The sequence below is a fragment of the Pelodiscus sinensis genome, chromosome 5 (assembly GCF_052426305.1).
Source record: "Pelodiscus sinensis isolate ZL-2025 chromosome 5, ASM5242630v1, whole genome shotgun sequence".
Classification (NCBI taxonomy): domain Eukaryota; kingdom Metazoa; phylum Chordata; order Testudines; family Trionychidae; genus Pelodiscus; species Pelodiscus sinensis.
This window is the reverse complement of record NC_143056.1, coordinates 68,517,811-68,540,140: the sequence shown is the minus strand read 5'-3', so window position 1 is coordinate 68,540,140 and position 22,330 is coordinate 68,517,811. Positions and strand designations below refer to the sequence as shown.

Below are 22,330 nucleotides of genomic sequence, written 5' to 3'. Positions count from 1 at the left end.
CGTTCTTTCGAAATAATTTCGAAAGAACGCGGCTTGAGTCTGGACGCAGGGGAAGTTTTTTCGGGAAAAGGCTACTTTTCCCGAAAAAACCCCTGAGTCTGGACACGGCCTTTATGTAATGTATAATCTCAGTGAAGTCAGTTGGTCTATGTGATGGACCCACGAGGGTCCACACTGCCGAGGGGGAGGTCCCACTCCCCCCCCCCCCCCGGAGACAGAGAAGACGAGCTGGTGCCGCAGCCGGCCGGGGCAGCCCTGGCCTCCGACTCCGCGGGGCCGAGCGGGTAAGCGGCGCAGCCCTGCCACACGGGAGGCGGGGCCAGGCCACACCGGCGCTCCCTGGCATGAGGCCGGGAGAGCGTAAGAGCCGGCAAACATCAGGAGGCTCAGGAGGCAGGGCATCTGCCGCTCCGCCTGGCGTCGCAGTACGGGACAACGCAGAGGGGGTGGGGCGCTGTCACTCGGCATCCGCCCCCGGGCCGCTTGAAAAGCGGTGGGACCAGAAGCGAAAAGGGGGCGCTCAGAAGAGGTGGCCCCATCGTGGTGGAGCGAGGGAGGACTGGCCCCCGTGCTGGAGGGAACAGCGCGGGAACCGCGGGTCACCGGACCGGCCAGGAGGACCCGGGACAGACCCAGCAGGGGTAAGGCTCCGAGATGGGTCCCTGGACTAAATTACCCAGGAGGGGGAAAGGAAGCAGCCCGGGGAGGTGTGCCTCTGGTGCCCAAGGGTGGATGGGTTTCGGGAGTAACCCCCATCCACCGTGCAAGGGGAGCATCGCACCCTGCACTTAGGGCCCTGGGCTGGGACCTGGAGGAGAGGGCGGGTCCGGGTCCCTCTTCCCCCTTCCCCCACCTACTCCTATACGAGAAGTTCACGACATCCCTGTCAGCCAGACCCCCCACTCCAGACCCTGCACACGTTTGCTGGACCCCAACTGAGCACTGGCTAGACCACAGGGCTGGGGGTGGGGTCCCCATCACAATCTCCCTCCCTTTCCCCCAGGGGTGTTTACGGGTCCGCTGAGCCCCTCCTCCCAACGCGGGGGAGGGAGATCGCACCCGAGGGACCTGTCCCGGAGGACAGAGGACCCAAGACCCAACTTTAGTTAGGCGGTGGGTCCGCTGAACCCCCTTCCAGGTGAGAGGGGGTGGTCGCACACTTAATACCCATCATAGACTACTTGCAACATTAAGGACTGTTCAACATAAGAATGACAGAATTGGGCCTGAAGAGATTTGCAGGGTACAAAGAAGGTGTGGGTGAAGAGTCTTGCAAATTGATTTTACAGCAGTAATTCTCTCAATTGTACTGATGTGTGAAAGCATTTTAGGCAGGAGTTAGAATAGACTGAATTCTCTTCAGTTTTCTAGGCGTCTCTCAATTCTGCCTCCTTCCTCTGTGCTGAAACTAGAGCATGATTGTTTATTGACAAGGAGCTCCAATTTCCTACTTATGTATCAGGTTCGGTAACATCACAATGGACAGTGTATTGCAAAATAGCCTACAGCAGGACCAGGTGTAGGGTTCTTAGTGAGCTAAAGTTACTATTCCATCTTTGTGTAACACCTGAAAAATGACATGATTATACATAAGTCTAAAAGAAATGTTCAAGTGTGTACTATAACTAGGCTCCAAAATAACCTATAGCTCAGTGGTTCTCAAACATTTTGGCCTGCAACCCACCCTGCTCATTGCAGACCTTTCTGTGGATCACCAGCCAACCACCCATGATGAGGGTGTAGGAGTAGGCTAGGGGTTGGAAGCATCTAGTCGGGAGGAAGGGTGCAGGAATAAGGTGCAGGGTGAGGGAGGGAGGAAGGAAGAGTGCAGATGGAGGTGCAAGGTCTTGGCAGTAGAGGGATGGAGGGATAATAACCTGGCTTTGTACCTTCTGCTGCTCCCTTTAGCCATGATTCTGGCCAATGGGAGCACCGGGGAAAGCTTCCAGGTGAGTGGTTTCCTGTACTTCCATTCTCCTAGCCAGAGGGAAGGGGAGTGGCAGTGCATGGAGCTACTTCCTACCCCCATGTTTTGTTAAACTATTTGTTGTTTTATAAGTTTTTACAAAATATGTTGCAGAAGATGGCAACAGTAAATTTTGGCCAAAGACTCTAGAGCAAGGCCAAACAAGATACATCTCATGGGTCTCTTCCGGCCCACCAAGCCAGATGATCTGGCCTTCGGTCTATCCTGCCAGAACCCTCAGGCAAAGAGCAGCCACTGCTTTAAGTGGCTGGCTGCTCCATGTGGCTCTGAGCTCTGGGAGGAGGGGGAAGCTTAATGTGATCTCCCTACTCCTAGCCCAATCCTTAGCTTCTATTGGCCAGAAACAACCAGCTAATAGGAGCTGAGAGATTGGCCGGGGAGAGGGAGAGGCAGAGGTGGCACAAGCCTCTCCCTTCTGGAGCTGAGAGCCACATGGAGCAGTTTTCAGTGGTCTGAGGCTGCCTTGGGAGAGCTGCAGGGCTGCTGGCTGGATAAGCGCCTCCCAGCCAAAGCCTGCCTTTGGCGCGCACGCATGTGCATACACACATACACACCATCCAAACCCTCTGCACCCTCCCCTTGTCCCAGGTTACAACTTCCTCCCACATCCTGCACCCTCTCCTAAATTCCTCCCCCAAGCCAGAATCTTCTCCTGGACCCATAGTCCCTCCCTGATCCTGCACCCCAAGCTCCTACTCCAGGTCACAACCCCCTCCTTCACCCAAACTCTCCCTCAGACCCCCCACCATCTCCTGAAGCCTAGTTTCCCTGCTCCATGTGCCCTTCTGCACCCAACCTCCATCCTAGACCCCGCACCTCCTCCACAGAAAAGTGTAGCCCTTGATCACTTAAATCATGGAGTGGTCCCCTCTCCAAAGATGATTGCCCACTCCTGCTCTAGAGCAAATATTTACTTTAGCAAAGAGTGCTATGGGATGTCTCCATAGAACACAGGGTCAGTTTTAAAGATATCATTTAAAAGAACATAAAGAATATTTTATTGCTTACACTTACACTAATTACATGTTTACATTTTTAAAAGGGCTGCAGGGAGCTATCTAAAAGCAAAGGGAATAGATTGTTGTAAATGAAACACTATATCAGATCTAGCCAATTGTGTTTCTCGGCTTGTAATTGTCTACAGGAGAAGAGTTACCCTGAAAGACTGCATCATCCGGTGAAAAGGATGATTGGTCGGTGGGGGAGTCCATGAGCTGTTCTTCACGGATGGGGGACTGATTATCATCCCTCTCATGTTGGGTAGAAGTAGAGGGAGCATCACCCGTGGGTATTGGAGGAGCTTGCCCCAGAGGTAAAGTGTCCTGGGTCGGGGTGTGTGGAGAGTGTGATTGAGCACGGCCTGGAGACTTGGATGTTGAGCGAACTACACTGCAGGAGTGTGGATGTTCATGGCAATAGTCCCTGTGGTGTTGGTGGCGACAATGATACCTATAAGGGGAGTGCCTAGGAGATTATGAACTTGCACTCCTGTATCGAGAGTAATATGAATGAGTTGGGGAGATCTTGACCGTACTGTGTAGTGCGAAGGTGAGCAAGAGTGAGAGGACCGGTAATAGTGAGGAGGTGTGCGGGATTGACATGGGGATCTCCAATAACGCCGTGCAGGTGATCTATAGCGGTAGTGCTCATGTCTGTCCAAGCGGCGGGGAGGTGGAGAGGAAGGCTGGGCTGGAAGTTGGTGTGCGCATGTGTCGAGTCTTCCGTTGTGCTTTAGTTAGAACCGTGATTGCCGGACTAGCCGGTGCAGAGGCCAAGGAACCCAATTGTGACATCTCCCGGTATCGAGGAGGTGTCCTTGGTGCCGATGGTGGTGATGTTGGTGCTGGGCGTACAGAAGCAGGTGACAGTGCCAACGATGTCGGTCTCGGGGCAGTACGCATCTCACTCGGTGCCATTGTCGGTGTCGGTTCGGGTCGCGGTGCTGCTTTCCAGGGTGCTGTGTCCGCTCGTGGTGCCGCATTGGTTCACGGTGCCATGTTGGCTCGCAGTGCCGCTGCAGCCGGTGCCGATTCAGGCCGTGGTGCCGTTTGTGCTGTCGGCACCGCTATGGAAGACATGGCGGGGCTAGGCGCAGAAGTACTACGGGCTTTAGATTTCTTGCCCGTGGTGGATGCGTCCCCTGCACTTCTGGCTGGAGCTGGACTCTTCCTTTCATGTGACTTACGCACCACAGGAACGCCGTCCAGTGGGTGTTCCGTAGATGGAGGCTGTAATGCTCTGTTAAACAGCAGCATTTTCAGCCACATTTCTCTGTCCCGTCTCACATGGGCAGTTAATTTTGAACAATGGGTGCATTTCTGGGGGATATGGCCTTCCCCCGAGCACCTTATACATCGGGAATGGCTGTCAGATGCTGGCATGGCGTCTCCACATGATGCACATTTCTTAAACCCCAGAGAACCGGGCATGATGACTAGAAGTCCGTGAAACTGGGCCTGAATGAACTGGTCGGCCGATGGATAACTATATACAACCACCACCTCCTCCTCCTCCTCCTCTTCTTCTTCTTCTTCTTCTTCTTCTTCTTCTTCTTTAATATATAACAAAGTAACTAACTAGAACTATAGGGTAGAGGCTAAACTGGGACGAATAAACAAACTTACAATACTCTAAGTGCTATACTAATTTTCTCCTCAGGGCAGAGGCAGGAGCTCGTCTCAACTCCATCTGCGACTTTGGACGGTTAGGAGGAACTGGGGGGGCTGGACTGCACGACGCAGAAAAGGCGTGAACGGCGCAAGACGGCTTCTGCGCATGTGCGGTCTGCCAGGGGCTACTGCTACAGAAACATCTCCATGCTGTGGAGCCGGGACGAGCCCGACACCTTTGATGGGAGCACCCACGGGGACACTACTCAAAGGAGAAACTTTGGTGCAAAATGCTTGCTCCTGAGCTGTGGTCACTCCCTTATAGGGAGGAGGGTATAACAACAACCAGATGAGGGGACAAAAAAGTCTTTAACACATGGACATCCTAAATCCCAGTTTGTGGTGAATGCCATGTTGATGTTAGAAAATGAGGTAGAGGCTGAACATCTCTAGTTCAGCACCCTCAAGACCTGACCGGTTCTGAACGAGAGAATTTTCTGGACCACAGAAGGTCAATATTGTTTAGCAGCATTATGAACACTTTCTCTGTTTACTGGGCTGTTAGAGGATATTTAGGGTAAATTAGAGCTAAATAACAGCACAGAACACTGAGAGCTAGGATTGGTGGATGTAAACAAACTTTATGGGATCACAGGAAGCTTGTCCATACCCAGAAAAAGCAGACATCTGACTAACTGAAATCATTCCGGATGATGGATGTTTCTGGAAGAGAGAGTTCTTGATTACAGAAGTTCAACCTGTATAAAAGAATTACTGTAGGGTAGGATACAGGCTTTATTGTATTTCTATCTGTTCTGTTCAATATTATATCGGCAGAAACACCTTTTAGAAGAAATTTGAACTTGGTAGTGTATAGGATAGGTTTTCTAAGATTACCTAAAAAATGTACTTCATTTTTTGCCTATGAGTCACAGCACATTCCTAAGAGTCTAGAAATCATAACAAGACAGAATTTAAAATTATTACTCCATTCATGTTTTTGTTTGTTTCATATAAGGCCTATTAATTCCTGCAGTGTTGAAATACAATCATTTCAGGGGTTATCAACAGATGTCTCTGATTAATATGATTCATAGATATCATGATGCAATTAGGTTATGTTTTTGCTGTGAGAAACATAATGAACTCCCCTACACAGTATCATAAAAACAATATAAATTTTGCAAATATTTGACTATGGATATATCAATGAAAGCTGTATCATTCCTCTGGAGACTGAAGCAACTGAAAAGCATTAACATTGTGAGGAAAATGCAAAAAATATTTAAGGTTTGCATAGAAAATGTCAAGATAGAAATTCCTGTCATCCATATGCACGCATAAATAAATTCACAGAATTATCCAAATCACTAGGGCCAAGTCAACACTGGACCTGGAAGGTTGGCTTAAGATACGCAACTCCAACTATACAAAATTCATAGCTGGAGTTGGTTTACCTTAAACTGAACTATGGCAGTGTCCACATTGTGGGAAGTTGACAGTTGCATTCCCTTACTCCTCACTAAAGGAAGAGTACCAGGCGCCAGCAGGAGCTGCCCTCAGCATTCGATTTAGCGGGTCTAGTATAGTATAGGTCTAGTATAGACCCATAAATCTAACACTAGAAGATCAACCTCCAGAGTGTCGATCTTATGGTAAGTATAGATGTGCCCCTGGTGACTTGAGATCGGGACAGAATAACTGAAATTACAAATATTATTGGGCTAAAATCACATTCACAATCCTGTTTTTATAACTAAGGGTGCATCTACACTGCACCATTATTTCGAGATAACTAGCGTTATTTCAAAATAACAATGTGAATGTCTACGCAGCCATTCCGTTATTTCAAAAGAATTTCAAAATAATGGATGGCTTATTCCAAAATCTGTAAACCTCATTCTACGAGGAATAACCCCTATTCCAAAATACCTATTTCAAAATAAGGTGTGTATAGACACTCCACTGCTGCTATTTCAAAATAGCCTTTCACCAGGGCCATTCTAAGTTATTCCTCCTCAGTGGGGCTCTAAATCGAGATAGCACATCTACATTAGGGAAGTCTGCCTCGACTAAGTTTGAGGCTTCCCTGCAGTGTAGATGTGCTATTTCAAAATAAGTTAGTTCAGAATAACTGTTCCGGAATAAATTAAAAAACAACAAATAGTCTTTGATTTTTAGTAAGATTTTCAGTAAAATTAAAGTTTCATTTTTCAAAAACAAAAAAACCCAAAACCCTAGAATTGAATATGTTGGCTCTCAGGTTTTGCTTTTTCATGGAAACAATAGAAAACTCGAAATAAAATTTATTTTTTTCACAAAAATGTTTAAGAAATACTTTGTTGAAAAAGTTGCAACTGAAAACATATGACCAGCTGTTGTCTGCAGTTTTACGCATTGTTAAAGTGAACAGAGACCTTGTTGATTTAATCTTCTTTTGGTTGAACAAGAATCCTGTAAATAGTTTGGAAAACCAACAGCTAATTTTTTTTTTTTTAATTTCAACTTTTCTCTTTAACTTCCCAGACACTTGCCACTGGCCTAATTCTCCCACTTTTTGAGTACTTTCTTAGCAGTCATGAGTACTCTCAATTAGCATTAATGTCAATAGGTTTACTAGCCCTCAGAATGCCTTAAGGCTTAAGAGGCTTTCAGCATGGAAGAATCTCAGACCTGTAATCTGCTATTTCAGAAAAGCAATTAAGCAATGCTAGGTTAAGACAGAATGTGTTTTGGCCTGATCATATGGAGAAAGTTTTGTCTGACTGTAGAATTATTATTAAAACTTGTCAGCATTCAATGAGTGTTTATGCTAACAGACCAACTTCCATATTTTGAACCACAATTTACAATCCAGTGATTTTTTTAAGTGAAGACACTGCTTGTGAGGATTCTGCAACATAGCAATAATAATGGGTTAAAAGAGTCCTGCTCTTGAGAAGAAAAGGGCTGTGAAAAACTGAACGGATTTCCTTAGTGAATGTGTTCAGAACATAAAAGAGCTGAGAAGTCTCTGTGACTCTGCAGGTCAGGAGGAGATTTTGGTGGATCAAACACTTATGTTTTCTTATTGACAAAAAAATTGTTGGGTGTGCAAGAGAGATCTTGTTGCTTAGATAACAATGAACTAATTTCATGATAAAACAAACATTCATGTGTTTACTTCATGACTCCTCAATCACTGTCCTTAACACAGACCCTAATATTGCCATGGAAAAAATATTGAACTCATCCTAAATTGACTTAGAACTTATTTTTTCCCTCACACATCTCTCGTTACTGTGAGATTGCCTGTCATCACTCTAGAACTTGGCTATAACACTGCCACTGATGAAATTCTTATTCAGACCTCAATCACTTCCTTGTTTCAAATGCTGCAATGAACCCTTAAACAGACAAGCTGAGTGAGGTAATATCTTTTTGGTGGACCAACTTTCTTCTGGTAAGAAAGACAAGCTTTCTAACTTACCTAGAGGGAGGAGTCTCTTTCACTGACAGAAGATGATCAATACAAGGTATTCACCCACCTTTTATCTCTCTCTAATGCTCTGGGACCAACATGGCTACAAAAACACTGCATTAATTCTTACAATCAGTTTAAAAACTTTGATGTTAAGCTAATGGAACATCCAGACTTCTTCACTCTAGAAAGCATAGAGGACGTCTACACATAGGGGACGTCTACACTACAACGTTAATTCGAACTAAGCTAATTCGAACTAACGGATCTAGACTAAAAAACTAGTTCGAATTAGCGTTTCGAACTAGCATGTCCACATTAAGTGGACCCTGAACCGGGCTTAAGGATGGTTGGAAGCAGTGCTGGCAGGGCATCAGAGCAGGACTTAGAGCGTGGAGATGCTGTCTCAGGCTAGCCGAGGGCTGTGCTTAAAGGGTCCCGACCCCCACCCCGGACAGACAGTTCTCAGGGGTGCCCCGCTTGCAAAGCAGTCCTGGCTTGGAGTGCCCGGACTACCCACACTGGGCACATCACAGCACTTGGCCATCAACCCGGCTGCACTTGCCGCAGGCTGCCACCTGGGGAGAAGGGGCAATTGGGGGGCTGCAGGAGAGCTTCCACCCCCAGAAGCCCACAGAGCCAGCCCAGTCCTCCCCATCGGGGGTTCGTACCCCATTCCTTCCTCACCTCCTTCCACTTACCCCTCCCTAGCCCCTTTTCTTGATGTACAAAATAAAGGACAATTGTGTTCAAAAATGGAATCTGTCTTTATTGAACAAAACTGGGGGAGACTGGGAAAAGGAGGTGGGAGAGAGGAAGAGAGAGGCTGAGAGAGGGGAGGGCAACTAAAATGATCAGGGGTTGGGAACAGGTCCCATATGAAGGGAGGCTAAAGAGACTGGGACTTCTCGGCTTAGAAAAGGGGAGATGGAGGGGGGACAGGATGGAGGTCTCTAAAAGCAGGAGTTGGGTGGAGAGGGTGCATACAGAAAAGTTCTTCATTAGTTCCCATAAAGAAGGACTAGAGAACACCAAAGGAAAGGAATGGGTAGCAGGCTTCAAACTAATAACAGAAAGTTGTTCTTCACAAAGCAAAGAGTCAACCTGTGGAACTCCTTGCTGCAGGAGGTTGTGAAGGCTAGAACTGGAGTTTAAAGGGAAGTGAGATCAAGTCATGGAGGTTGGGTCCATGGAGTGGTATTAGCTAGGGGGTAGGAGTGATGTCCCTGCCCAAGGTTTGTGGAAGGCTGGAGAGGGATGGCACGAGACAAATGGCTTGGTCACTGTCTTCGGTCCATCCCCTCCAGGGTCCCTAGGGTTGGCCGCTGTCGGCAGACAGGCTACTGGGCTAGATGGTCCTTTGGTCTGACCCAGGACGGCCATTGTAAGCTCAGGGCTCAGGGTCGGAGGTCTCAGTGGACCCCCTTGATTCTCTTGCACACCTGCTCCTGGGTGGCCAGGCTGGCAGCTCTCCTGCCCAAGCCGGCCACTTTCCTGTGCCTAGTGCGGAGATCGTGGACGAGGTCCACGATGTCCGCACTAGCCCAGGCGGGTGCCCGCCTCTTGTGGTCCCGGGCAAGCTCCCGGGAGCCGCCAGCCTGGTCCCGGGAAGAGGGGGAGTGCTGGGGGGCATTGGGTGGCTGGCTCGATCCGTGCCAGGTGCAGGGTCTGCTGGCTGGGTGCTGGCAGGCTTGCACCTGGCACGGGCACCGTAGCCAGCCCGTGCCTCTTTAAGAGGTCCGGGGCCGGGAGGGGGGCAGAAGAGTTTCCCTGGTGTTGGAAACCTGGGGAGGGCTAGCCTCCCACTAGTTCGCATTAAGGGGCTACACACCTAGTGTAGCGCCTATGAAAGTTAGTTCGAACTAACGTCTGTTAGTTCGAACTAACTTTGTAGTGTAGACATACCCCCAGAGACTCTCATCACATCTGTCTCCTATGTCCATTTCCACCTCAGTTCAAGTGTATAACTTAATATATCAGGCAACACCTCCTCCCTTTTTTCCCCACCTATCTTTCCTGAGTAAGCTGTCCCCCTCTATACCAGTATTCCAATCAGATGCATTATCCCATGTTCAAGTTCTTCCTGCATATTACTCATACTTCTTGCACTTGTATACAGGCAGTCCCCGACTTACGGGGATCCGACTTATGTCGGATCCGCACTTATGAACGGGGCTTTTCTCGCCCCGGAGCTCACGGGCAGCGGGTTGCCACCCGTGTCCTCCGGGGCGAGAAAAGCTTCTCCCGGTCTCCCTGGTCTCCTGGGGGGGGAGGTCCAGCAAAGCCGCTGGACCCCCCCCAGCAGACCAGGGACACCCGAGCAAAGCCGTCGCCTGGGCGGCTTTGCTCGTTTGCCCGGGAGCAAAGACGCCCAGGCAGTGGAGCAAAGCCGTGGAGGACTTGGGCGGTCCCACCACCCCCGTCTCCCTGGTCTGCTGGGGGGTGTGCAGCTAGTGCCCCCCACAGCAGACCAGGCTTTTCTTGCCTACCCCTGGGGTAGAGCAGCTGGGGGCTGCCGAGTTGGTCCCGCAGCGCCGCTCCGGACCAACCTGGCAGCACCCCAGCTGCTCTGCCCCAGGCGTCCTGATTCAGCCACTGCTGGTCAGTTTGAACTAAAGCCCCTACTGCAATGAGGAGTAACGGTAGTCTGAATTAGGAGCTTTAGTTCGAACTACCTAGCCCATGCTGCATGTAGCCGCGAGCATGGAGTCCAAACTACCAGGCATTTAAAAATGGCAGCACCCGGGAACATGCAAATAAAGCCCGGGATATTTTAATCCCGGGCTTCATTTGCAAGTTCGAATGACTACATTATCCACCCTAGTTCGAACTAGGGTGGCTAGTGTAGACACCCCCATTGACTTCAATAGGAATTGCTTGGATCCTATGATGTTTTATTTTTGTTATTGTTATCAATGCTTTTTTGGTCTGGTCATATTCCCAAACATTTCCAACTGAAACCTGAAACTTTTAAAAGCTGTTTTTGTTAAAAGATCAACCTGAATTTTAGGTTTTATGTAGGTATCCTTTTCTAGTTCAGCGTAGTTATAATATAAATTCATTGGTGCAGCCACTGGCATGGATACAGTTGTATCTATCAAAATAAAAGTGCTATATGTAGACCAGCTCTATCAGCTTAAAAAAAGTGTTAAAAATAATTTTAAGTATTTTCTTTGTTGTGCAGTTTTCCTGCCAATTGTTGGAGTTTTTACAATATTTTTAATTTCCCCCTCCCTTCTTGCTGTATGACTCTACGTGAGTGGTGCCCAAACTGTGGGTCACACTCCCAGCAAATGGCAAGGCCTGGACTAGCAGGGAGGGGAAGGGACCCGGGAAGGAGCACTGCCCAACTCAAACCTCAGCCCCAGCTCCACTCAGCCCCTAGCCACATCTCCTCTTCCATCCCTAGTTCAGCTCTCAGCTCCACCTTCAGCTCAAGTGCCTCTGTTGACCCAACGATGAAGTAATGAGGTGAGGGGAGGAAGCCGGGGGGGGGGGGGGGAAGAGAAGTAGCACAGACGGATTCCATTACTGGCAAGGCATGGGAGGACAAGAAAAGTTTGGTCACTACTGCTGTGCACAAAGGGCAAGGGCAACCAATTAGTGTTTTGTACAGAGGAGAGACTGAGTGAAATTGACTACACATTAAGTTCTGTTAAATGCCTGGAATAGCATTTAACTGTTTTAGCCATAAAACCATGATTTTTTCTCTTTGGGCAACACCCTTTTTCATTCACAACACATCTTCCAATGTTTGTACCATGCAAACCTGGGTCCTACAGACAACAATTTTCTACACTTATCAACCCTGACCCATCCCTCGTACAGGTTCATCCTGTCCACTGAATGAGGTACAGGTCCTCATGGAAAAAATAGTAAATGATCATGACATTAAATGCAGTATTATAATGTAATCACATGTGAATGGGGGGAAAGATGCAAATTTAAGATAGCTTCTTAGGCAATCTGAATTTTGGCATTTCCTAACTTTTAAGTGTTTAGTTTTCCAATCTCAGTAATCTTTTAACACGTTTTGTGCAATACATTATATCGGGGTGGGGAAACTTTTTTTTGGTCAGGGGCTATCAACCCACAGAAAAATCAGTCAGGGGCCACACACATTCCCCTCACATATCAGAGTCTAAAAGGTCCCAAGCTAGTAGATTTTGTGTGCTCCAGCCCTGAGCTCCAGGGGCCAGATCCAGGCAAGCTGGGCGGCATCTGGCCCTTGGGCCCTAGGTTCCCCATCCCTGCATTATATAGTCAGTAAAAATAACTTGGAATTAATGTTCCTTCTGATCTTTTTCATCAATGTGCAGATTTTTTCCCATTCATGTGCAGAATACATTTTGTTATGCACACTAAAGCACACACAAATGTGCACCACCAGGAGAAACACAAATCCAATTGTGAGCACTCTGCTAATCAGCATTGGGATCTTTTCTGCACAGCTGCACAAGCGCACAGCTTACAGGGAATATTGCTTGGAATCCTTTAGGATTAAAAATGATATTATTAAAATATTATGGTATTCATTATTTTCAGTGACAGAGATTGTTCCTCTTTATTTGGGACAGGAGATTCCATCATTCTTTTATAGCAGTGTTTCTCAAAGTGGTCCGAGAAATCTGTTAACTGGCTGCGCCAGTTTGTTTATTTACCGGCGCAATGGTCACGGAGCCTAGCAGCTTCCATTGGCTGTTTTGCCATTTGCAGCCAATGAAGCCGCAGGAAGCAGTGGCCTGGCCCACACAGATTCCTGCAGCTCCCCTAGGCTGCAAACAGTGAAATGGAGTTAATGGGAGCTGCGCCGGTAAATAAACAAACTGGCATGACCAGTTAACAGGTTTCTCAAAGTGGTTTCGTGGACCACTTTAAGAAACACAATTTTATAGTTATAAATCAGTGTAGACCAGGTTTGGGCAATAAATGTCTTATGGTCTGGACATGGTCCCCCAGGGTTGCCAGACACTTTATTTACCTGCCTATCCCCAGGTATGGCTGCTTGCAGCTCCAATTGGTTGCGGATCGCCATTTCCTGTCAATAGGAGCTGCGAAACATGGTCTGAACTGGAACACTGCTTTTTGCAGCTCCCACTGGTGATCTGCAGTCAAGTGGAGCTGAAAGCGGTTGTACCTATAGATGTGTGAGTAAATAAAGCATCGGAAGGCCTGCCAGGAGCTAACCCTGGCAAACCATGTCCCACCCGTGGGCTGTTTATTGCCCACTTCTGGTGCAGACTATGGACAAGGTTGCTATGCAAAATGGTTGCAAGCTCCCTTGTATTGGGGAGGACATAGAAACATAGAACTGGAGGAGACCTCAAGAAGTCATCGAGTCCAGTCCCCTGCCCTCACAGCAGGACCAAGCACAGTCTAGATCAGGGTTGGGCAAAAGGGCCTGCTGCTCCCCCGCCCCCAGGACAATCAGGACCTAGGGACGGAGGAGCGTGCAGCACTTAGAGTCAACCCTGGTGGTTGACTCTAAGAGCCGTGGGCCGGAGGGCAGGGAGTGAGAGACTTTGCGTTCCCCTTACCTCCAGGGTATTCAGGGCCTGGGGTGGGGGGAAGCATGCAAAGTCTCCTCCTGCTCTGTCCCTACTCTGCAAGGGGTGCGTGGCACTCCTTGCAGGATGAGGGCAGGGAGAGATGAGACTTTGTGCACCCCCAAGCCCTGATTGTCCTGCTCAGCTGGTAGGTAACTCTAAGCACAGTGCTCTCTTGCAGGATGGGGGCAGACATTGCATGCTTCCCCTGCCCCCAGGCTCTGATTGACCTGAGGGTGGAGGGGGGAGCATGCGAAATCTCCTCCCACTGCCAAGGGCATGGGCACCTACAGGGAATCACCAGCTGTTCAGAACAGCTGACGGTTCTCTCAGAGAGGTAGAGGCAAAGACTTCACATGCTCCCTGACCCACAGACCAATCAGGGTCTGTGGGCAGGGAAACGTCCTGGCCCCACACCTTTTGAAGCGGCCCCAGTCAAAAATCATTGCCCAACTCTGGTCTAAACCATCCCTGATAGATGTCTATCCAACCTGCTCTTAAATATCTCTAAGATGGAGATTCCAAAACTTCCTTAGACAATTTATTCCAGTGTTTAACCACCCTGATAGTTAGGAAGTTTTTCCTAATGTCCAACCTAAACCTCCCTTGCAAACATAGGCTTGTGGTGCTCAAAAAGCAGGCAATGCTGGCTGCAAAGATGGTGTAGCCAGTGCAGTTGGACAGTGTAATCATTTTATACTTTATCTCTGTGAAGCTTCAGTAGATATTGAGTTAAAGCTGCTCCCCCAGAGGAAAGCTGCAAGGGAGGATTGCAAGTGAAACACTGTCTACGTCCTGCCAGGATAAATTCCCCTTTTGGAGTAGTGAGTTTAGCTGACACAGGTGTGTAAATTACTGAATCTATCCCAATGTCAAGAACTCTCTAACAGCTGTTCTAAAGGCATGACAAGAAAACTGTTCCTACATAATACAATCTCTCAGAAGAATAGAGTGAAAAGATGAGCCTTGTATCATTTCCTGAAGATTATTAATTAAGGGTTCTATCTGGCTGTCTCTGTGTTAAATCCATTCTCCAGTCAACTGGTGCATTTTATATCCAATGTATATTGTTTTTTTCCTCCTTGGGGCAAGAAAAATACTACGTTCTGTACAATGGTGAGCACACTGATATTCATCAGTTAAAAATATGTTCTATTGGAAGCAGAGCCGCAAAGTTCAGATCCTGATTCAAATTTTCCAGTCTTTTGAGGTAGTTGGCTTGGGACTCTAGTTTCCAAATAGAGCTGGTCAGAACAATAATACTACATACATAACATTGCATGCCTCCAAGGTACTGCATGAATGTTAATTAATCAATCCTCGTAAGACCCCTGTGATGTGACCAAGTATGTATCATTATCCTCTTTTTCTAGAGAAGAAAAGTAATTCCAGATTAACGGACTTGCATAAAGCTACAGAGCAAGTCAGTAACAGAAGGAATGACATACAAAAGTTTCCATTTCTTAGGGCTTCTTTCCAGGAGAAAGTGTCTTGAACAGCTACTGTGGAATAAGCTATTCTGCAATAGCTTCATGTATGAACCTTTTACTATGGAATAAAAGTTACTTTTTTCTGAAATAAGTAGTGGCTTCTAAAACTGGGTAATTATTTTGGAATAAAACTACTTGTATTCTATATTAGCATGTCCACACAGGAAGATATTAGCATTTTGGTCAATTTCTCCACATAGACATGCTCTTAGCCATATGCTCATTCCTTTCCACAAAAAGAGTGAAAATGTATGAATTGAAAAAAGACTCACAAAAAATGATTTTTGTACTTCAAAACAAAAATGGAAAACATAAGTACAGGGCAAGTATTCCTTTAAATGAGTTTTCAAGGAAAATGAATGGCTGAGAAACAAAGATGTTCTGGAATCATTAGACACAGTGGCTACGTCTACATTGGCAAGTTTTTGCGCAAATACTCTTTAACACAAGAGTTTCTGTGTTAGAGTATTTGCGCAAGAGAGCGTCTACACTGACATGTGCTTTTGCGCAAGGGATGTGCTTTTGCGCAAAAGCATCCGTGCCAGTGTAGACGCTCTCTTGCGCAAGAAAGCTCCAATGGCCATTTTAACCATCGGGCTTTCTTGCGCAAGAAATTCAGGTTGCCTGTCTACACTGGCCTCTTGCACAAGAAGGCTTATTCCTGAGCGGGAGCGTCATAGTTCTTGTGCAAGAAGCACTGATTTCTTACATTAGAACGTCAGTGTTCTTGTGCAAGAACTCACGGACAGTGTAGACAGGCAGCAAGTTTTTTAAAGGTCCCGTCATCTGAAGAAGTGGGCTGTGCCCATGAAAGTTCATGATACCATCTACCTGTTTTGTTAGTCTTTGAAGTGCTACCAGACTATTTGTTGTATTTTAAGTTTATCCTGTTCAGACTGGCTACGTCTACACTGGCACCTTTTTCCGGAACTGCTTAAAACGGAATACTATTCCGTTTTCAGTTTTTCCGGAAAAGGAGCGTCTACATTGGCCCCAGAGTTGTCGTCGTAACGAAGCGCTTTTCCGGAAAAGCGCATCTACATTGGCGGCACGCTTTTCCGGAAAAGCAGAAGCCCGGAGCCATTTTGAAGAGGGCAAAGGCCACCAGACCTTTCCGGGGGCGGGGCCAGAGCGCCGTTCAGACACGTGGTTAAAGGGGTCTCGCCGGGCAGCTGTTGGTCTCCTGCTCCCGTGTCTTGGGGCCTCTGCCAGGGACTGACACCCTTTGCAGGGTCTGTGGTTGCCCTCTGTCTTTTGGGGACACCACCCTTTGGCCGCCAACTGCTTTTGCCTGCGAGTTTTTTTTTTCTGCCCTGCTCTGTCTGCTATGGAGCCACGGGTGGCCATGTGTCTGGTCGGGCCCCTGTTGGGGCTGTACAGGTGGCTGTGGCTCCTGCTGCAGGCTGGTGCCATGCTGTTCATGGACCAGGAGGCAGAGATCGCCTTGGACTCGCTCACCAGGGAGGCCCTGGCAACCGTGTGGCATCAGCAGCCGACCATAGACCGGCCCGTCTGGAGTATGGAGAGCAGCACCGACTGGTGGGACTGGGTGGTCCTCGGACTATGGGACGACCACCAGTGGATCCGGAATTTCCAAATGAGAAAGCGGACCTTCCTGCAGCTGTGCACCTGGCTCACCCCCGCGCTGCAGAGAGCCACCACCCGGCTGCGGGCACCCATCCCCGTGAAGAAGAGGGTCGCCATCGCACTCTGGAAGCTGGCCACACCGGACGGCTTCCGCTCAGTGGCCCAGCAGTTTGGGGTGGGAAGATCAACCGTCGGAGTGATCGTCGTGGAGGTAAGTCCCAGGGGGAGTGGGATGGGGGAGGGTGCTGCACTCCAGGCCCAGGGACAGCCAAGACTCCCGGCTGGGTAGCCCAGGGGTTTGGGCTGCCCCTCCCTTGCACAGGCCCGGTGGGGGGGGGAGCGTGCGGCGAGGGGGGCCCTGGTGTGTGTGTGTGTGAGAGAGAGGACAGAGGGAATCAAGGGGGGGGCCCCAAGGGAGCGCACACTCACCCCTGCCATATGTGATGTGTTCCCTTGTGTTTCTCTGCACCCTTCTGCAGGTCGTCCACGCCATCAACAACGTCCTGCTCCCACGAATCATCTGCCTGCGCGACGTGGATGATACCATGGCCGGCTTCACTGCCCTCGGGTTCCCCAACTGCGGGGGGAGCCCTGGACGCCACCCACATCCCCATCCGGGCACCGGAGCATCGAGCGGCCCATTTCATGAACCGAAAGGGGTACTGCTCCATCGTTCTGCAGGCCCTCGTGGACCACCGGGGCCGCTTCGTGGACATTTACGGGGGCTGGTCCGGCTGGGCACACGACGCCCGCATCCTCCGGAACTCTGGACTGTATTGCAGGTTGGAGGCGGGCACCTACTTCCTCCGGCGGGACTTGACTGTCGGGGATGTGCCTATGCCCATCTGCGTCGTCGGGGACACGGCCTACCCCCTGATGCCCTGGCTAATGCGGCCCTACACGGGGCAGCCGGACCAGAACCGGGCCCGGTTCAACGACCGCCTCAACCGGGCCCGAAACCTAGTGGAGCTGGCCTTTGGACGTTTAAAGGCCCGCTTCCGTTGCTTGCTCACCCGTCTCGAGATGGTTGAGCAGAATGCAACAGAGGACCTGGCCGCGTGCTGCATGCTCCACAACATTGTGGAGCGCAGTGGGGAGGCCTTCCTCCCTGCATGGATGGCAGCCGAGGCACAGACCTTGGAACAGCCCGACACAGCTGCCATCCGCCAGGCGCACCAGGATGCAGTGTGCATCAGAGAGGCCCTGGTGGACATGTTTGCCCAAGCCCCGTAGTAGGGTCGCCTGGGTCTCCCCAGACTACTCCCGCCCGTCCCCTACCCTTCCCCACCCCCTCCCCTTACCTCCCCCCTAATTGTAAAGCGTCGGGTCAAAGCATGCCGGCCGTCATCGAGTCTGTTCGTCGGGTGCGTCGGGCTTAGTTAGGGTTTTTCTTTTTAGCTTAGGCTAGGGTTTAGGCCACCATCGCCTGTCCCAAAGAACAGCCATGAGAATGTGGGGTTCGTGCGGAAGGCTGAAGTCAGCGTACCTGCTTCCAGTCATCTTCCGTCGAGGGATCTCCTGGCTGTTCCTCTCCTGAGGCCCGGAAGGACCAAAGGATTGAGGTGGCCAGCTTCGCCGTCATCTTCCGTCGAGGGATCTGCTGGCTGTTCCTCTCCTGAGGCCCGGAAGGACCAAAGGATTGAGGTGGCCAGCAACACCACAATTGTCCTCCCTGCGCCTAGACTATGTTTAATTATCTGTTGTGTGCATCTTGTAACCGTTCTTGCTAGTTTGTTATCTATGTAAATATAGTTTGTGGTTTACATTTTACTGAAAAGTGTCAGCATTTATTTCTACGCCACAAACTACTGACCACTTACGAAGGCCCCCCCCCCGCCCCCCCGTGATAGAGTACAGATTTCGTTCTCCACAGTTTGCCACCATGTTAAATTTAAGTGGCTACTTGGCATCTCACATCATTTCGTACACTATCTAGAGTTACACAATACCCAACACAGGAATGAACAGCAAAATAGAGAACTGTTTATTTACAAGGGGGGGGGAACCTTCAACTGGGACAGGAAGGGGGGGCAGTTACTGGGACGGGCGGCCCCTGCAAGCGCTCCTCCGGGGGCCAGCCTGCCCACGCTGGGCAGACTGCGTCGGGGCAGGCTGCACGCGGAGGTGGCCAGGGGCAGGGGCAGGGGCAGGGGCAGGAGCTGGGATAGGAGGAGGGGCAGGGGCAGGAACAGGGGCAGGAGCTGGGATGGGAGGGGTCATGAGCTGTGCTACGGGAGGGATGGCGGGGGCCTGGGCTCTGCCCATGCCATAGTGAATCGCATGTACAATATGTGCCGTCAGCGTGTCCATTGTGGTGCGCATCCCTTGGCATTCGTCCAGGAAGGCAGCCCAGCCGTCCTGCCGCCACTGCAGGTCCCCCTGCACCCGCTCCGCGATGGAGGCCTGGATTGCCTCCACGGCGTTGACGTGCCGGCGAAGCAGCTGGTCCCTCTGGCGGAGCCTGTGCCTCCGGGATTGGCCTGCTGGGGTGCCGCTGCTGCTGCAGTGGAGGGTCTGGTGCTGGGTCCCGCTGCAGGGAAGAGAAGAAAGGATGGGTCAGTCAGGCAGGCCGTCCACTGTCCCCACACCGCATGCCCTCCACCCCTGAGCCCAGGTGACCCCACAGTTGTGTGGCTTGGGCCCACTCGGTTCCCCTCCTGCCCCCGTGTTGTATGTTTGCAAGGAGGACCGCCCCTGGAGTAGGGTTCCCCCTCCAGTACTGTAAGCACCGGTATGTATCCTGGCCCCGTGGAGGGTGGGAGGGTGCTTGTGCTGCGTTCACTTGTGGAACTCCCTGCCAGTGGAGACTGTGAAAAGCTTTGGGCTAATCACTGGTGTTAAGACAGGGAGCGAGATGCATCTCCACGCAGTGCCTGGGAGCACATCTGGCAGAGGCGGTCTGGGTTCTCAGATCCCCTCGCGTGAGATATCTCCTGGACGGAACCAGAAGAGTGACTGGGTGGGGGGATGTTCCATCCGTGCAGCAACACTCAGGGGCCCTTCCCCCTCCCACTATCCCTCCCGCAAGCCCGGTAGCCCAGGGACATGTGTGGCCACAGTGGGGACTTCCCTTGGGGAGGCAGCCAAGGCACCGGGAGCAGGCGAGGGGCTCGGTGGGGGTCCACGGTCACAGGACCGTGACGCTGCGGTGTACCCAATAGCAGCTGGCTGTGCCTCACAGCGAGGCATGGGACAGTGTGCCGTTCTCCGTGCTGCACCCTTGGCAGAGCTGCGGACTCTGGGCTGAGTCCCTGGGGCCCTGGCCGGTTCCAGCCAGCATCCACCCTTTCCCCTGGTCCCGCCGAATGTGAGTGAGCAGCATGGTCCCAGGCGTGCCCTGCAGCTGCCTGCCATGGCCACGTGCTGCTCGGTCACCAGGCTGCACGTGGTTGCACGTGCTGCTTGCTGCCTCATGCTACGCAGTGTGCAGCTCACGTGGCCTGAGTGACATGCTCTCCCCCTCCTCCCTCCGGGCACCTGCCCCCCCCACCCTCTGCCCCCGGCCTGTTGGGAGTGCAAACTGCACAAACTCACCCGTGGGTTCCTCCCCGGCCTCAGCCTCGGAGGAGCTGCTGGAGGGGGCCTGCTGGGAGGTGGCAACGCTCGCCTCCTCACCGCCAGACGCCTGGCGCGGTCTTCTCCCTCCCCTGGCACGGTGGGACGGTTGATGGGGGGGGCACTGGCAGGTGTCCACAGGGACAGCTGGGGCTTCCGGGGCTGGCTGGCCCAGAAAAGCATGGAGCCGGTCGTAGTAGGGGCAGGCATCGGGTCCTGCCCCCCTTCTGTCGGTGGCCCGCACATACCCCAGCCGCAGCTATTTTACTTTGAACCGCACCTGCTCGCAGTTGCGGCTGGGGTGTCCCTGCTGCGCCAGGTTCTGCGCCAGCCGCGTGTACAAGTCTGCCTTGCGGCGGCGGGACTGCAGGTTGTGGAGACCCTCCTCCTTCTGCCAGAGGTCCAGGAGGGTCTCCAGCTCCCTGGGAGTCCAGGATGGGGCCCGGCGTTTCCGGCCCCTGGGGGCTTCCTCCCCTGCAGGTGCAGGTGGCTCACCACCTGGGGCTGCCATGCTGGGCTCAGAGGTGGCTGTTGGGCAGCACAGCGGCACGTGGCAGAGCTCAAGCTGCACGCTCTCCGGCAGGCTCCTGCCACGGGCGCCCAGCAGCCTCTGAGCTCTTTAAGAGCTCGGGTTAGCAGGAAGTCCGGGGCTCCTACGGGGTCTCGCGGCGTCCAAACCGCTTTTTTCCGTTTCTTCTGCTTTTCCAGAAAAGCTGTCTATACTGGCCCTTTTCTGGAAAAGCTTTTCCAGAATAAGGACTTATGCCCGAGTGGGAACTGCGTAGGGTTTCCGGAATAGCGGCTGATTTTGTACAGTACAGCGTCGTTGCTTTTCCAGAAATTCAAGGGCCAGTGTAGACAGCTCGCAGCTTATTCCGGAAAAGCGGCTGATTTTCCAGAATAAGTGGCCCAGTGTAGACACAGCCACTAAGTCTACTACCCCTCAGAAGCAGTCTTACTATGAATTTCACAGTTATCAGAAAAATAATCTGCTAGATTTTTTACGGGGGGGGGGGGTCTAAAGACTTGCATTATTATCACATTACACTAGGCTATGTAATGTTAAACCTTTGTATCTCCCGAAATATCTTGCAGTGCCCCAAATTCTGCAGTTTAAGTGGTAACAATTGGAAACCTTTGGAAATACCCCCAGCTGTTTGCCCACCAACAGGTGAGTGCGCCACGCGTGTGCAAGAGTGAGGCGAGGTGGGATATTACCAGGCTTGTGTGCAGTAGCTCTGTAGAGTCTCTGTTGTGTTGGGGGGGGGGGGGGGGAGATGTGCGGAGTTGCCGTGCAGTTGCGGATAGAGGGGACTTGCTTGGCGGGAGCGTGGCTGCATTTCAAAGGCGGTGACCTTATTACCGAAGGATGCAGCGCCTACAAGGATTTTTTTTCTTTTGGAACAAAACCTACATTCCGGCTGATGCAGCAGTGACCGATCCTCGGGCCGGGTCCCGTGCGAGTCCCGAGCCTCCATGCTGAATCGCTGCTGAAAGTCCCCTGCCCTGGCACCGGTCCGCTCCCCCGAAATCCGGACTCTCAAGAGCCCGGCACTGTAGGGCCGCGGTTGCGGAGCGGCCTCGCTTTACTTCGGGGCACCTGCTGCGCGGAGTTTTCGCGCCGAAGGGGAGGGGCAAACCTTCCCCGCTGTGCTCCCTCCCCGCGCCGCAGGCTGCAACTGCCCCGCTAGGCCCAGCGCTTGGCCGTTGTTATAGTAACTTCAGGGGCGGCTGCTCTTCTTCTCCCTCCCCCTCAGCCCTCTCGCGAGAGCTCCTCTGGCTGAAGGCGGAGCCGGCGCCGGTGAGCTCATCCCGGGCGCTGGGGAGGGAGCACAGCTCGGAGGTTTCTGCAGCAGCCGCAGCAACTTTGTTGGGTGAGTTCAGTGCGGGAGCTGGGCAGGCAGCGCGGCTGGTCTTGGGGGGCGCCAGGACCCTCGCCTCGTCCCTCTGCCCCTTGCTTGGGAGCTCTTGCCTGGGACTCGTCCCGAGCTGGAGGGGGTGCCCGTTTTCCCCTTCCCGAGCCTGGGGGAGAGTGAATGGAGGCTGGAGCGGATCGCAAGGAGACAGAGAGACCTGCCAGCCCAATCGAAACCCGC

General features: G+C 51.4%; 1 protein-coding gene and 1 long non-coding RNA gene across 19 annotated transcripts in view; one reads left to right on the top strand and one right to left on the bottom strand.

The window, feature by feature from the left end:
- The window catches only part of LOC149524333 (uncharacterized), a 157,097-nt gene extending 135,134 nt beyond the window's left edge, over nt 1-21,963 (bottom strand). The window contains exons 1-2 of one of the 2 annotated variants that reach the window (XR_016349666.1): nt 21,649-21,952; nt 18,526-19,209 (exon numbers count right to left, since the gene is read on the bottom strand). This is a non-coding gene — a long non-coding RNA (uncharacterized LOC149524333). Of the gene's footprint in view, nt 1-18,525; nt 19,210-21,648 lie in introns of those variants that run through there. The other variant, XR_016349665.1, reaches the window with a different exon arrangement.
- A 10-nt stretch (nt 21,964-21,973) lies between these two features.
- The window catches only part of SIPA1L1 (signal induced proliferation associated 1 like 1), a 335,579-nt gene continuing 335,222 nt past the window's right edge, over nt 21,974-22,330 (top strand). For 14 of the 17 annotated variants that reach the window (XM_075927311.2, XM_075927307.2, XM_075927300.2 and 11 more), the window contains exon 1: nt 21,974-22,108. The gene's annotated coding sequence lies outside the window, so the exon portion shown is untranslated. The remainder of the gene's footprint in view (nt 22,109-22,330) is intronic. The other 3 variants (XM_089778526.1, XM_075927308.2, XM_075927299.2) reach the window with 2 other exon arrangements.